Genomic DNA, 16,801 nt, shown 5'->3' with positions numbered 1-16,801 from the left:
AATATTCACTCAACTTATACACCCTCCACTGTACTCTAGCTAGCCCCAGTTATTCAAACAGGCTGTTGGGACTTTCATGACGATCTAATAACACCTTGCATGAAACCTGAACAAATGGAAAAGAAAGAAAAAGGCAGAAGTAGAACAAAGTATCAGCTGTATTACTGTATTTATTACTCTACTATTAAGTTAGAGAATGTACTTTGCTACTTATTTTACTAAGTTGGAGAATTACTTTGCTACTAAGTTGGAGAATGTAGTTAGGGTGCTGAGTGAGCTCCCTAACTAAATTTCAAATTTAGGTAGACCTAAGCACCTAGTCCTGGATAGCATTTATAGGTTGGAAGTACCAAAGAGAATTTGTGCTATCTGTAGTCGTCTGGTTCCCAGAGTATGGATGAAGTGTTCTCCTCTAACCATGTTTTTCAAATGATACTTAGGGAGGCAACTGTGATGTCATGGCCCATACTTCAACTTTTGAATCAAGGGACCTTGGTGAAAGTTTGGCTGTGCCATTCAGATGCTGTTTAACCTTCAAAATGTCAAAACTATACAAGTTCCAGTTTTCTCATTTGTAAATTAATAATGATAATGCCTAACTTTCAAAGTTATTTTAGGGGTTAAAACACATAATGCATGTGAAAATGTATGAAACTATGGAAATATCAAATATTATTATATTAGTAAATGGTATATGTCAATCAAGAGTTGTTGAGCACTGTGCTAAACATTGGAGATACAGGGATGAATAAGACATTGTCTCTGACCAAGTCTCATGTAAGAAATAAAAATATAAACAGATTGTTTCAAGGAAGGGGCAGTAATGAGAAATGGCCTGAGTGCTTATGGGTGCACTGAAGTCTCATTCATTAGGAATATTTAAGTTACTTACAAATTTTCATATACCTAGATCAGATGAATCAGTGGAACAAACAGCAGCTAGGCTATATGCCCATGGCTTTCTTTCTATACATACCTTTACTTCTCTAAGAGACATTTATATGGACATAAATTCTATGAAACCAAATGTAGTATTGTAGAGGTTATGTCATGTGGTGGTAACATTGGTTTTATCAACATCAGGTTGTATATTGTAAAAACTAAGGAGCATGACATGCACTCAGCAAGTTTATAGAACATTATTGACACTTAATATGAAAGCCAAAGCCAAGAGATTGTTCTCAGTAGAAAGAGTTTTGAAAATGCAAAAGTCAGAATCCATGCAGTAGTCCATGGTCAAAACTAAATAGGGACTGAAAATCAAGAAAACATCCTATAGACTTCACAGAAGAGGGTTAGTTCCTTGAACTGAGATAGTCCAATCCATCCACTTCCTGAAAGGAGAGCTGCCTTATGCAGGCAGTTCAAAGTACTGGCTCTAAGTACTGTTCAGACTACTTTTTTCAAAATTCTGCCATTCTTGAAAATTGTGATAAAAAATACGTAGTGTAAAATTTACCATTTTAACCATTTCAAATGTACAAGTCAGTGACATTAAGTACATTCATGGTGTTGTACAACCATCACCACTGTCCAATTTTAGAACTTTCCCATCATTCCAAACAGAAACTCTGTACTCATTAAACAGTAACTCTTCATTCTTCCCTTCCCCATTTCCTGGATACTTTTATTCTACTTTCCGTCCCTATGAATTTGCCTATTCTATATGCTAATATAGTGGAATCGTACAGTATTTCTTGTTTTGTTTGGCTCATTTCACACAGCGTATTTTCAATATTCATACAATGTTCATACATGTTGTATCAGAGTTTCACTTGTTTTTAAAGCTGAATAACATTTAGTTGTATGTTTATACCACCTTTTTATAACTACTTTTTATAACCAATTTTTATAAACTCATCTATTTATAGACATTTGGATTGTTTCTACCTTTTGGCTATTCTGAATATTGCTGCTTTGATCACATATGCATATTATGATTAATTCTGCTGTGAACATTGGAACATCTATTGAGTCCCTGAGTTCTACTCTTATGGTTATATACTCAGAAGTGTAATTGCTGGTTTATGGCAACTTTGTTTAATTTTTTGAGGAACCGTCATACTGTTTTCCACCAGAAATGCATAAGGGTTTTATTTTCTCTGCATTTTCAACAACAGGTTATTTCTGGGTTTTTGTTTGTTTGTTTGTTTTTAACTATAGCCATCATAATGGGTGTCAAGTGGTATCTCATGGTTTTGATTTGCAGTTCCCTAATGACTAACAATATTGAGGATGTTTTTATGTGCTTATTGGTCATTTATATATCTTCTTTGGAGAAATGTCTATTCAAATCATTTGCTTATTTTTTAAAATTTAAATATAGTTAGTATACAATATTTTAATAGTTATATTAGTTTCATGTGTACAATATAGTGAGTTGACATTTTTATACCTTGCGATGTGATCACCTGGTTGTCTATTTTTGAATTGGGTTGTTTGGTTATTTTGTTATTTAGTTATAGGAGTTTTGTACATACTCTGAATATTAATCCTTTAACAGATATATTATTTGCAAATATTTTCTCTCATTCTGTGTGTTGTCTTCTCGGTCTCTTGATAGTGTTCTTTGAGACACAGATGTTTATCGATTGCTTTTTTTTGTTGTTGTTGTTGCCCGAAATTTTGTTGTCAGATCCAGGAAATCATTGCCAGCCTACTTTTAAAGCAAATTAGTTAATTAATTAGTTAATTAACTGGAATGATGCTAAATTGAATTTTGCAATATTATTTCATCTTCAATTTATTAATTAAAATAAGAAAATGAAATGAACAATACTTACTGAGACTTAGCTAAATGTATTTTTCTTATTACCTACAGAATTATTACTAAAACTATTTAAAGTACTAATAGAGAATATGCCTAATAATGTCACTGTGCTATCCCATATGAAAAATTAACTCTGCCCATAGCAAACTTGAAAAAAATATTTTCATGACATTCATGAAATGCTGTAGTGCCTGGTTTGTTTGTAATGATATGTGAAACAGAATGATTTTATTACTGATAGGGAAAATTGGCAAATATTTTGTCTTCTCAGGTTTCAGTGTAATTTACAGGTTAATTGTGCATTACAAACACAAATTATTTAGATTGGAGAGTTGTTTTCTCTATATTGCTATTGATTTAGATCCACATGAAGGAAAAAGGCATTAATTTGAGGGCAAAGAGGTGTCAGAAATGATTTATAGATTTCATGGAGTGTCAGGAAATGGACATCACTATCTAGTATCTTGTATGAATACTAAGGGTGAAATTCTGAAAGAACGAGGCTACAAAGGGAAGCAAATTTTTCACAGAAGCAAATATTGACATAAAACCAATATATCTTGTTCTTAAATGAATCTTAGAGATGAACCCTGGAGGTTATTCAATACCACTGAAATGAGCAAGATAGTCTCACCCAAGCTCTCTTCCAATGGTGTTAAAACCTTCTTTTGTGCTCTAAAAGTACTCTACATTTCTGAAGCAAGAACCTAAAATAAGCTGGACTCACCTTCATAAGCAGAATGCAAAAGTCACCCAACCATATTTGGACATCCAAAAGTACTTGTTTAGAAAGCCATCTGGATAGTCTTTGTATTGTATTAAGAGGGCTATAAGCCACCAACAAAAATGCAAATCCGTTCAGATAAGAGATGTGGGGAAAGAATATACATGTATATGTTCTTATAAAAATAAATTGGAGCACAGGGCAAAGATAAATGTTTTAACACGAAAGAAAGTTTTAGCTGTTCCTGTTAGTCATCACAATAAAAGTAAATATATGATGCAACAATAGACACACACAATTATACTGAAAGGTGGGATTGGATAGCAAGGGAAGCAGGTGCACCTTTTATATATATTTTTAAAAAGCATCAATTTCAGTTTACATACGTAGTTTGACAACACAAAAGAAAATGTTTTGTGGTACTCCCTCTTTGACCTTTGAATGTATGTGATCTCAGTAAAGAAAATTAGATTAAGAGCAAACATACAGGAATCTTTATTATTTATTTCTGCAACCTTATTGAGACTTGTTACATAGATGGAGAGCAAACTATTTCCTTCAACATTTTATTTCTCAAAAGAATATTGCCTTCATTCTCTGTCAATTAAGAGGAGCCCAGAAGGTTAACTCATTCTGGCCTATTGCTGCCTTAATTGGATACATCTGAAAATTCATTAAAGTAATAAGTTCTTTTCCTGAAACTAGCAAGCATATTTCTTTTACCAGGTTTTTAACTGAGAGAATACATTTCCAAACATGTTGGAATGGTTGTGGGTTTTATTTTATTTAAAATGACTTCTAGTCTCAAACATAATCTGAATTGCAGCACAGCAGAGCAGTAGATGGATAATATATAAGGATGGTAATTATTCATAACTGCTCTGTTAAGAAACAGAATAAAGTAATACATTTTCCAGTAGTCAAAACAATGAAACTTTCTTAACTGAAAATGATTTTATAGTTTGAAGTTGTTTCCTCTGTATAAATGTGATTTCTGTTGGCTCATGAAATTTGTTTTTATACTGTTTCTGAAATTCAGGTAGATTCCTGAGTACTAGCCTTAGACTCTTAAAAAAAATAAATAAATAAAATAAAAAGAAAAAGAAAGAAAAGGAAAGAAACACATAGCTTTAAAGGAAATAAAATCAAAGTTTAAATTTAAAAACTAAATTTAAGGAGGAAAATAAAAACTCCCCCCGAGATATCCTTACATATGACACAAAAATATAAAAATCAATGTCGTATACCACACTAAAGAGAGTTCAGTACAGTTAAGTTCAATACCACACATATTGTTCCGTTTTTCTGATCTGTGTTATCTCTGGGCCTAGAAAATAGTACCAATATCAGCTATATGTGATCTGAGCAATAATCTGACTATGGAGGGGGATTGAGATAAATCCAGGGGTTTATCAAAGTGTTGGAACAAATCACTTTAACTCTGCCAATATCTGAAGGAGCAGGACAAAGGTTAATCTACAGCACTGATAACTAATATTTGGCTGTGCAGGCATCAAATAACCCTGTGCAGTAATGTTAAAGGTCTTTCTGACTCAAAGGCATGTTTGTCCTAAAAGGGTTAACCTTTATTTGGTTGAGGGTAGAGAGTTTGGTTGTTGACCAGGTTGAGGTCATAGGGTGAGATTGGGTATTTGGATGGAATGCACATCTTGTTTTCATTATTGAGAAGGTATATATAAAACAAACAAACAAACAAAAAACCCAAAAAAACAAAACAAAACAAAAAGACTTGTTTTAAACAAGCATGAAGACCTGTACACAGATAGCTAGTTTGACTCAGACCCTTATTACCTCCATGTTTTTTCTTACCCATTCATTTTCAAAACAAAACAAAATCTTTGAACTATTTCAGGAAGTCTAATCATGCTTTGCTCAATTATAATCATTTTGTCTTTACCCTGTGGCTGGAGGGGTGGTTGGGCAAGGATGTGAGTTAAATCTTTCTTTCCCCTGTCTTTGGAAGTCATCCAAATTGGTTTGTCGGCTGCCAGTTTGTGGCCCTTTATCTAATGATGTGGTGGTCACAGCTGATTCTCATGTCACACTTGAAGTCTATGATAAACTGGAAAATCATTTAGTGTCTTGGGAAACAGATTAAATTTACAAGGGCATTCATCATTGCCTTGACACTGACTTATGTTTTAGTGTTGAGCATGACACATTGTTTGTCAGTTAAAAACAAAAATTGTTCTTAACTGGTGTTCTTTTTGTAAAGTTCTTTGGTACACATTATACTCTATGAAATGGCTTTTAAGATAGATATTTCACTGTTAACAGTCTTGATTCTCTGGTGATCTACATTGGAAATCCACTTTATAGAGGAAATTTTCATATCTATTAAACAGAGGTATTATTTAGGATTAATATTATTAAAAAGAAAAGTATTTCTTTCAAAAGGCCAGTTTGTAGTCTGGGTATAGAAAATATCATACTCTTCAGTCAGCACTGAATATTTTATTCCTGTTGGACTTGCTAAAGATAATCTCTTCAAAATTTTAGCTTTGGTATTTAATGTTCATGTACAAAATAAATTCTCTCTATATTAAGTATGGGTATTGTTTTTAAGCTGTTTATAATATAGAAGTAAAAATGACATCACAAAATATAGTACTTCAAAATAAAACATATCTGCTATCAAGTAATCATTTTTTCATTAAGTTAACATTTTTTAAATGTCTATCAAATTCCAGACACTGTTCTAGGTTTGGAATTTATAACAGTGAAAAATAAAAGGAAATAAACAAACCCTGAGGTCCCTTCCCTCGTGATGAGACAATAAGAAAGACAAAAATATATAGTATGTTAGGTTATGGTAAATGGCAAGAAAACGAGGCCAGAGGGTGGGAAAGTGCATATGTACAGGGGAGGATCTCAGGGACTGGTGATTATTCAAACAAAGTATATGGAAAGTCCTTACTGAAAAGGTAAGAAAGACCTAGAAGAAGTGAGTGAAACAGGCATGTGATTTCTAGAGAGGAACATTCCAGACACAAGGACAGTCAAAGGACAAATGGCCTGAGGCAGACTGTACCTGGCATCAGGGTGATGGAACAGATTAAGCTAGGAGGATAGGAGGAGAGTCAGGGTGGATGAAGTCAGAGAAGTGAGATGGTCCAGGTATGACAGACCTTGTTTATCATTAGGGAACCATTGCGGGGTTTCGAGCAGAAGAGTGATATTACTTGATCTATATTTTAATGATTGCTTGTTATGCTTTGTCATAAATAACCTGCCAAAGACAGAGCAGGAAAATCAGATAGGAGATTATTGCAACAATTAATAATATATTTTTAGAAGATAAGATTTACATACATAAAATTAATAGAAAATAATGCAAAGAAGATTAATATCATGTTGCTATGTGATCGTCCTTTTAGTAATCTTGAACAGATTACCCAGCACTACTCAGAGTTGTTTTATATTTTTTCTTTCTTTAAGCCTGAAACTACTATGTACTTCATTCTATAGTAAATAGAAAAAGAAATTGCCTTGAACTTCATGAAAAATACTCTTTCATTCATTATTTCAATAAAACATTTATTGATCATCACATATATACTGTGCATAAACATAGTCACTAGAAATATAAAGATGACTAACAAATGGTCTTTTCTTTAATCTCTCACAGTCTCATGAGAAAAACAGAAATATAAAAATATATCTGTAATACAATTTAGAAGCAGTCCAGAGTTATGTCCAGGACCTTAATGAAGCACAGAGGAAGTATATATATTTTAGTCTAGGAAACGAGGAAAAGTTTCTGAGTATTGTTTTGAGTAGACTTCACTCTTCTCAAACCCTTACCCTCACACCCTTAGACATAGAAAAGCTGTGGTCATAGACACAGGGAAGTTGGTCAGAAGAGAATTCTAACCACTTCATGCTGAACTTCTGTCTCAGGAACATGCAGACATCAACACCAGATATTCATTTTACACGTGTTTATCAAACACTATGTTCTGAGAATAAGCCAAACTCTGGAATTCAAAGAAGAGAAAGCACGGTTCCTTCTGTCAAGGAGCTTGTTGTCTAATGGGGAGAATAAAAAAGGATAACCCGGAAATGTCAAGAGTATTTTAAGGAGAGAATCTGGCATACATTGAGAATAGAGAGAAGGGACATCTAACCAAGTTTAGAAGAGCCAGAGTATTGCTTCGGGATATGGTATGCAGTGATCTAATAGGAAACTGGGAGCTAGCCAGAAGGTGGTAGTGGTGTGTGAAGTGTAGTGGAGTTGAATGACAGGCTGGGGAAAGATGGTGAAGATGTTTTAAGGCTGAGTGAGCAGCATGTGCAAAGGCTTGAATTTAAGACAAGGACTAATGTAGTTGGTGGGATTCATCAGTTGGTAGAATGAGGGTGGAGAGTAGAGACTACTGGGAAGGTGATGAGCAGTGAAGCTACAGTAATAATCGGAGGCTAACTAGAAAGATTGTCCAAGCCATCCTGAGAAGTTTGGACTTTAGAATTTCTTTTGATGGGAAGCCATTAAAAGGTTTTAATCGGGGAATGACATGATTAGATTTACATTTTAAGAAACTAAAATAGCTACAGAGTGGAAGATAGATTGGAGTGGGAGTAAACTGGTGTGAGAGAGACTAGTTAGGAGTTGTGGCAGAAACATGCTAGCAGTGATGGTGGCCTGAACTAAGGTAATTGCAATAGGAATTGAAAATAACAAATATGTTGAAGATAGATGAAATAGAAATTACAATATTCAAAGAGAATACATTAAAAAGAGAATTATTAGCTCTTGGTAATCAGTTGGGTATAGGCTATCAAGAAAAATGAGTCATTAGTGCAGTATCAGGGCTTTTGAGCTGGGCAACAAAATAGACTACATCAACCTTTCAAATCAGGAGTGTATTTGGAGAATTAAGGGAGGGAATGGCAAGATTTGTTGCAGCTATATTCAGTGCAATATACCTGAGAGACAAGTAGAGACCTCTTCTAGTAAGTTATATATCTGGGTCTGAGGTGAAGAAACGGTGTGGAGTAGAAAATTAAATCTATGGAGATGGGTGAAATCATCCAAGGTGAATAGGAAAAGTGATATGGAGAGAGAGAGAGAGAGAGAGAGAGAGAGAGAGAGACAGAAAGATCCCTTGGAAAACATTTGAGGATGAAGCCGAATAGGAACCTCTATTGAGACTGAATCAGAGTAGCCAGAGAGGTAGATATAAACCAGATTATGGCATAATGGAATCCAAGAAGTTTAAAGAATTACTAGCATAAAATCATAATTTACTATGAATGAGTTAAGATTCGTAAAGCACATAGAATAATGTCTGACCCATAGTAGATTCTCTATAAATGACATCAATTGCTGCTGATAAATCAACTAAATATAACTAAAATGTCCCTCAATTATCACTAGCCTGACAACACAAATGGAGACATCTTAGCAATATCACATTTCTTCTCTTGTCTGCATCTGGATATACCTTTCAGAAATACAGGTTCTGGAATGTTCCTGCAAGTATTACTCATGTCTTTAACCTCCTGTAAATGTGTGGCATATTCCTTGTTAGTCACTCCTACGGGCTCTCTCCTATCTGTATCCTCTACAGAGGAAGGTACCTCACTACGATTTCTATTATAACACGTGGGACAGCTGTGTGAATCCAATATTCTTGTTTCCAAATGGTTGTGGATGTTTTACTCCTTGAAATAATAATGTTATTTGGTCTCACTGAGAAAGACGGCAGAACTTAGCTAGAAGGAAGAAGCTGGTGTCAAATTTATGATAATATCGGTGAGTGAAAGCTAGTGACTAGAGGCTGGCAGAAAATGGTGATGAGGGATCCAGTAAACACAAAGAGTATGAGTATTCATGGCACAGAGGGTGTGACATAAGGGAGACAGCAAATTGTCTGGAAGCTGTACTAAAGAAGAGGATATAATGACTTCCACTCTCAATTTTGAGGTGTGTGGAACATGAAAGAATGTTCATCAGTGGAAAAATGTGTCCACAGGAATGAACACGATTTTAGTCCAGACTGGAGTAAATATGCTATAAAGAGATTTTGTATACAGAGGAATTTGTTTACTGTGGAAAAGTAAAAGGGTGCCAAAAAAAAAAAAAAAAAATGCATTGTAGAGAAAAGAGTGTAGTGAGAAGATGAACTAGGGGTAGGAAGACTAAGGCTACGTAGGATTGAAATCAAGAGAAGACGGGCAGCTGGAGGATCTGACCCAGGAAGAGCGTGTGCCTACCTCTTAAAAAATAGACACTAGTGGCACAGTTTGATTTTGGCCCCAAGGGAGATGAAGACAAAGTGAGCACTGATAACCTCTGCCTTCCTCAAAGTACGAGATATTCTCTGGGATTAGCAGAGACATTTTGCCCACTCTCAGAACAACTCTCAGGTTATCAGACTAGGATTGCTTCACTTGTCCATCCATAGTTGCAACTGGGCAAGGGAGTACAAAGAGGCTCACAAATGAAGCACCTCAGTTTCACATATATTATTTTGGAAGAGCAATCCGTCTCCTTCTGCAAATCTTTACTCTTGCCAAAATGGTGACAATCTTGAATAGGTACCTTTACACGTTCTATCTTGGAGTGTGCTCCCTTCTTACTCAAGTACTCCCTGTAGAGGATGGGAGTGACTTTTAATCTACTTTGTTTAATTTTATTTTCAATTTTGTTTCCATTATTCTAGAACAGGGTTTCTCAGCAACATCATTCACATTTGGAGCTGGATAATTCTTTGTTGCGGTGGTGGGCTGTTTTGTGCAATGCATGACCTCTACCAGGGATGCTAGTAGCATACTGTGAATGCCAATTTTGTTTTCATGGTTGTAGTAGTAATTGATTCAATGTATGTACTAAAAGGTAATTTATGAAGAAGGATAAAATAAAAACTTACGGATTTGGGATGAGATTATGCAACAGAAATATTTTTCTCTGAAACAATTTGAGGATATGTTTTTTGATAATATTGGTTTGCAGGATACAAGAAAGCACAAAATTTAAAATCAAGATCCTTGAGATTTTTTACTAGGAACAAAAACACCACAAACCAATTAAATTATGTCAGCATTTTATAGACCATGATAAACTGAACAAAAATCAGTTGCATTTCTTTGAAAAATTAGAATATCTTCCTAATTAATTAAGTACAGTATCTTTCTAAAGCAAAGATAATAATTCATATTTTATCACACCAATGGTAAACAGTTCTTGTAACCACAAACTGCTCCTTTAAACATTAAATACATAATAAAAACTATTTTTACTTTGCACTTAAAATTTAATACCCACAAAACAGTTTACCTTTTAAAATTTTTAAAACTTAAACAATTGAAGATGAAAATGCAAACCTGGATATTATATATAATACATTGAAGTCTTATGCATTTTTAATGCATCATTTTCTTTCAATATAAGGAGCATATTTGTGAGGACCAAAAAATGTGAAAGGCATATTTGAAAATGTAAATCTTTTAAAACTACAGTTTAAAAGAATCCTAAAGTCAACACAAATACCACATCCACACACCCTTATGATTTTTTTTTTCTTTTGCATTTTAGCTTCAAATCTTGTTTATTATTTTAAGTAACTTTTATTGAAAACTATCTCTTTGGATTACTGACAAAGAGATTTGATGTAGATTTTTGTTTGATTTAGTTTTTTTGTAACCTGATAATGATACTTTTATTAGAAACGCTGACAATTAATTCAAGAAAATTATTAACTCTACAGAATGAGTGGATTATTCAAAAAACCGCAATTCAACAATATGGAGATGATAAGGGAAGTGAGACAGAAAGTTAAACATATGAGAGGATTATAAAATGTGCTTCCTTTGTCCTCTGCTTCTGACTCTATGCCAACCGTTTCTGCAACAATGGCAGAGAAGGTGAACTCCCAAAGTCACAAAGCCTCACTTGCCTGGCAACAGTGACTCTTTCAAGGCCCACCCCTGTCCCTGCAGAGTTGCTCCATCTCTTGCCAACCTGTTGATTTTGACTGAATTCCCTGACACCTCGTGCTAGGGTTCTATCATTATGATATAGGGAGGAAAGTGCTTATCATCTCAAATTCTTCGAAATCTAAACCTCTATCTTGTTGAAAAACTCTTCTCACTGAAATAAATTGGTTTCTTAAAAGTTATCATTTTACCACAGTGCAAGTTTTCTTGATTGAATTGTGAGCTACACTTTAACTTGTTTGTATATGTGATTTAGAATAAACGATGCTCAGATTATTCAGCTCTTTTCAAATGTATCTCAAATTTCAAATATCTATACTAGTTATAGGTTATAAACAAAATATGGTCATGTTATTACCCACATCTTTTTTCTTACATGCATATCTTCAACATAAATCAAATTGATTCTAAAATGTAAGTCCTTGAATTTAAAAAAAAGTGGGAAATTTAACGCTTTTTACAAATAGGAAATACAATGCAATGGTTTAGAGAATAACCTTTGGAATTAGATCTGTATTCAGTTTCATTTACTTCTTGTGGGCCTTGAGCAAGTTACTTACATTTTCTCAGCCATAAACTGGAAATAACATCATATGTACTTCATAAGTTTAAGAGTATGTTCAGATTAAAGAAAATAATGCATATAAATTACTAGCCATAATGCTTGTCAAACAGTAAGCACTCAGCAAGTATTAGCTATTTTTATTATTATGTAAGAATTAGTTATATACGTCTATATATGGAACAGGAAAAAAAACTGAGCAATAGATACATGAAAAATATGTGTGATGAATGTATTTACTTTGATTTTTATTGACCTCAGTTTCTAAATTGGGGAATTTTTGATGGTGAAACAAAGGCTTTATGGATCTGGAGGTTAGCCTCAGATTAAAGTCTCAGGGGATATTCTCACCCCTGGTTGTAGAATGGTCTCTGTCTTGTTTTAGATCTGACCCTGTTTAAATTTTGAGATGAAATACATTTTCCTCAGTTTTCCTGAATGCAATCTTTGCCTAAACTATTAAATAAATGACAAGATTAAAACTGAAATTATGTTATATAAAAGCAAGTACTTCGTAGTTATATGCACTGCACAGATAGTTTATGCTAAGTTTAGAAATTTAATACACAAATAAAACGATAATCATATTGATTTAATGTAATCTATGGCAGAAGTACAATTAATTTTACTTGGAAGATATGTGAGAAAGATATAATTAATACAATGGCCTTCCCCTACGCACTTCAAATGAATCATAAATCAATATGTAATACAAAACAATGAAAAGCAATGTTATTTTCTTCCCAAACAATGTTATTTTCTTCCCAAATAACTAAACTGAAATTAAAAACATGCATAATACAAAATTTTATATTATTTTATATGGCATATTCTTATTTTAATATTAATATCTCCAAATTTAGGTTTTTACAAACATGATTTCACTTGTGTTTACTAACTTGATTCATTTAATTATACCCATTCAGTAGTTCTAAAAGCTATATTCCTGGACTGAAATTTAAAGGAGGAAAATAATAAATACCATTGTAGTTGTTGTTGATAAAATATCATAAAAATGTGGACATAAATCTTGTCTTCAAAATTCTTTCATGGATATGACCCTTGAAAATACCCAATATTGAATGCTAATTTTGATATAATGTGTCCCCAAATTTTTATAAAAGGAGAGAGCTGGGAATGGTTTGTTTTAAGAGTAAGGGCTGACTGGATCCTTCTCAGATTGGAATCTCTAGGGCAGCGGCAGGCCCAAATGCTCCATTCCATTATAGAATTTGAAGTGAAGAAGGATATATTCCTCTTTCTGGTGGTGTAGTTCTTATGACTGGAGGGCAAAATTTGGGAATTATACCTTGAATCTGCACATTGGTACCTATGTGGTGGCAAGAGATGTCTGACAGAGAACGGGAGCCAAATGTGGGGCATCATGGAAACTGGAAAGCTCAGAGCAAGCGAGTGGAGAGGACCAGTGAGATGCCATGGGTTACAGATGCCTAGGTGGCTTTCTACCCATTCAGCACAAAGGCCATACGCATGTTAGATCATGGAAGGTCTAACATGGAAGGTTAGCTCAAGGAAGCTAGACTAAAGGAAATGAAACACCATTTCTCACTGAGTAAAATCCTGAACATTTTATGAAGTATCATTTATTCAGCTTCTCAAACTATGTATTTTTTTTCAGTCATGCATTTGTTTTTATTCATTCACTTACCAAATGCATCAAACTTTCACTTGGTCCACATAACAGATCTTCCTGAGTGGCTTGAATGCCTCAACCCTATTAGAAGCACCAGTCCATTCAATATCTAGGATAACACATAAACTCTTTCCTCTAGGTTTTCCCAAAGGTTTTCCAATTCCTGTGCCAGCAAAGGAATTATATTTGCTCATAACTCCCAACATTTTCCTAAGGAACCTTGACTTCTTAGAGGATTTAAGAAGTAGTAATACACTTCTTACATGTAGTACATGCTCTGATTTCCAGTATTCATCTAAACAGAGAGTTCAAGAGCAACTCTTGTGAATAGATACGATTCCTCACAAATGTAGGTTACATTTTTATCCAGAAGTAATAACTTGGAGTTCTCGTTGTAAGGAAAGTGACGTTAGGGAATAATGTGGGACCAATAGAGGGCCAGGAAGAGTGAGATTAACATCAGGACTGGTCTGTGGCTTTCCCACCATGAAACACATCAGTGCACAATAGTGGGAGAGATAGTATCTGTTCTAAGGACTGTTAGGTTATAAGATCTCTAGAAAACAACAACTTGCACATTCTTTTGCTTTTTTGACCAAGATCTCTAATTTGTTGTGTACTCAGCTCAGGTGAATGCTGTAATGTTTTTTTGTGTGTTTTTGTGTGTGTGTGGGGGGTAGCTTCTATTCCCGTATAATTTAGTTCTTATTCAGTATTTATGTTTACACACCACCTAGAAAAAGGCAACAGGAAATTTTAAGGAAGCTGAAAGTAGCAAAATGGGTGAAACTGTGATGTTTTACAGGGCTCTGTAAAATTAAACAGTTGGAGTAATTAAGATGGGGGTGGGGGAGAAGAGAGAGAGAGAGAGAGAGAGAGAGAGAATGCCAAGGAGACCAAGAAAACAAAGAAAGGTAGTGTGATAGTGAATGGGCCTGGCAGTGAGAAATGGGGCTAGGAGAGAGATAAGGGAACTGATTGAGATCTGAAAAGCATTTTTATCTGTTTTGTGGTCTTTAATTTTTGCATTTAATGTACACAGCCTCACTGTTTTGCAAAATTTGTCAAGCTTGGCAAATATTCCAAATATGGATGGCCAGATACAGTGTTCAAGGTCACTTTTCCCGTGCTCTATTCTGACTGCTAAAAGGAGCTGGAATGCTGGTAATAGAAGCAGAGCAGTTTCCAGGATTGACTGAGGCTCTACAATTACTATTCTTCCTAACAAAGCCCTCATTTCCTGAGGTTCAGACCAGTGAAATAAAAGGTTATCTTTAAGTTTATTTTTTTCTAATTTAAAGGAAGACTGTGCTATTGAATAGAAAAGGCAGGTTTCCTTTGTCCTTTTAAATATATATTTAGATTACTTCCCTACTTAATATTTATGCTATGCATACGTACATCTTTCATAAATTAAAACACTAAAGATTCAAAAGAGCTTCATGATGAGTTTACCATTAACACACATTAAACTAGGAAAAAAACAACTGGTAACAATGTATTTGGATTAGGGATAATAAATTCTTCATAAAAAACCCTGGGTTGCTGGAAGTCATTTTACGTATATAATTAGCCTAACAGATTTCTGGCCTTTGCATTTTTGTACAACTTTACAGCATGATTGAGATGGCATATATTATCAATTGACAATGCTGAGAACCAACCTGTTTCATCTCAGATGTTTCTCTTTTCACTTATCTTTAATTTACCTAACTTTAACTTTACTTGCACCCCATCCAAGTTTAGAAGGAACCTACATCTTCTGAATTTCAATCTTACTTCTGTAATATTTCTTCACTTCTTTGAATCCTAGTTTTTCATTTATGAAACAGAGGCAAAAATATTTTACACATGGATGTTGTGAAGATTTAATAGAATAACATATGCTGGCTCTTTTTTTCTGAATCAAGCACCCTGTTTTAACTAACGTGTACTCCAACTATTGGTTCTCAATTTTTAGCTCTAGTAACTTCCAGGAAGCTTCTGTCTGGGAAAAAGAGACAAAAAACTTCTGGAAGAAATGATTGTTTTCCTTTACAGTGATTATGCTAGACAATAAATTCTGTAAAGCAAATTCTAAGTGACATAAAACAGAAAAAAGCACATAGATGTATTATTTAGAAAGAAAGAAATGCAAAAATAGACCTTTATAGAAGCTATTACTATTATCGTCATTATAAATAGCTCTAATTATCTTCTGCTGACGGCAAAAAGTGAGTCAAATGCAAATGTCGGTGCCTTCCCCACGTGCACACACACGCACACATACACAGACGTACTGAGCTGTCTTCACAGGGTGACCCCACGTTGGCTATTACACATGCCTTCTAGGAACCAAACAAGATGGTGATTGGTAAACAGGTCTTATTTAAGTTCAACCGGAACCATGAGCAGTAATGCAAAAAGAGTTTGGGACAGTGATATTAAAGGGAACTTTCTGCTTTTTAGAATTGTGCACATACTTATACCAGAATGGGGAAGAATGAACTGACATGTATGTATTGAAAAAAATTAATAATAAAAACCACTTAATATTCCACTTGTAGTCTCAGTGATACAATTTATTCTGGCATGATTCAGCGCTCCTCATTTATTGTAATAGCCACAAATTCACTCTCTGTTTCATCACGAGCATCTCTTCTTTAAGCCTTTGTATTTTAAAATGTTTTTAAAAATATTTTAGCTGTAATTGTGATAGAATTTTATCTCAATACTATGACAGTTTGTTAATTACAACTTCTTAAGTCAGATGCTTAGTTTTCTGCAATGTATAGCCTTTTAAACCTACCCAGATCAGCTTTGACATATATAATTAGGCAACTTAAAAGTCATTTGTAATAATTATATATCAAAGATAATACAGTATTTTAGATATGAGTGTAGTAACATTCAAACTACACCACTAACATTATATGAAGAGGATTTCAAAAAGCTACATTATTTGGTCATTTTTTTACTTAAATATTGTTATCATACATATCACACAAAGTATTTTTTCCCTGGAGGCCAGTCTTTAAATTCAATAGCTAGTAGTATTAAAAGGCTGTTTGGAGTTGGGGGAGGGCTGTATATGTAGAGAGAATATAAGACTGAACAGAAGCTTAGGCGACAGAAAAATACTTCCTGTGTATA

This window comes from Rhinolophus sinicus, linkage group LG02 (genome assembly GCF_036562045.2).
Source record: "Rhinolophus sinicus isolate RSC01 linkage group LG02, ASM3656204v1, whole genome shotgun sequence".
NCBI classification, from domain to species: Eukaryota; Metazoa; Chordata; class Mammalia; order Chiroptera; family Rhinolophidae; genus Rhinolophus; species Rhinolophus sinicus.
Note: the sequence above shows the minus strand (reverse complement) of the source record.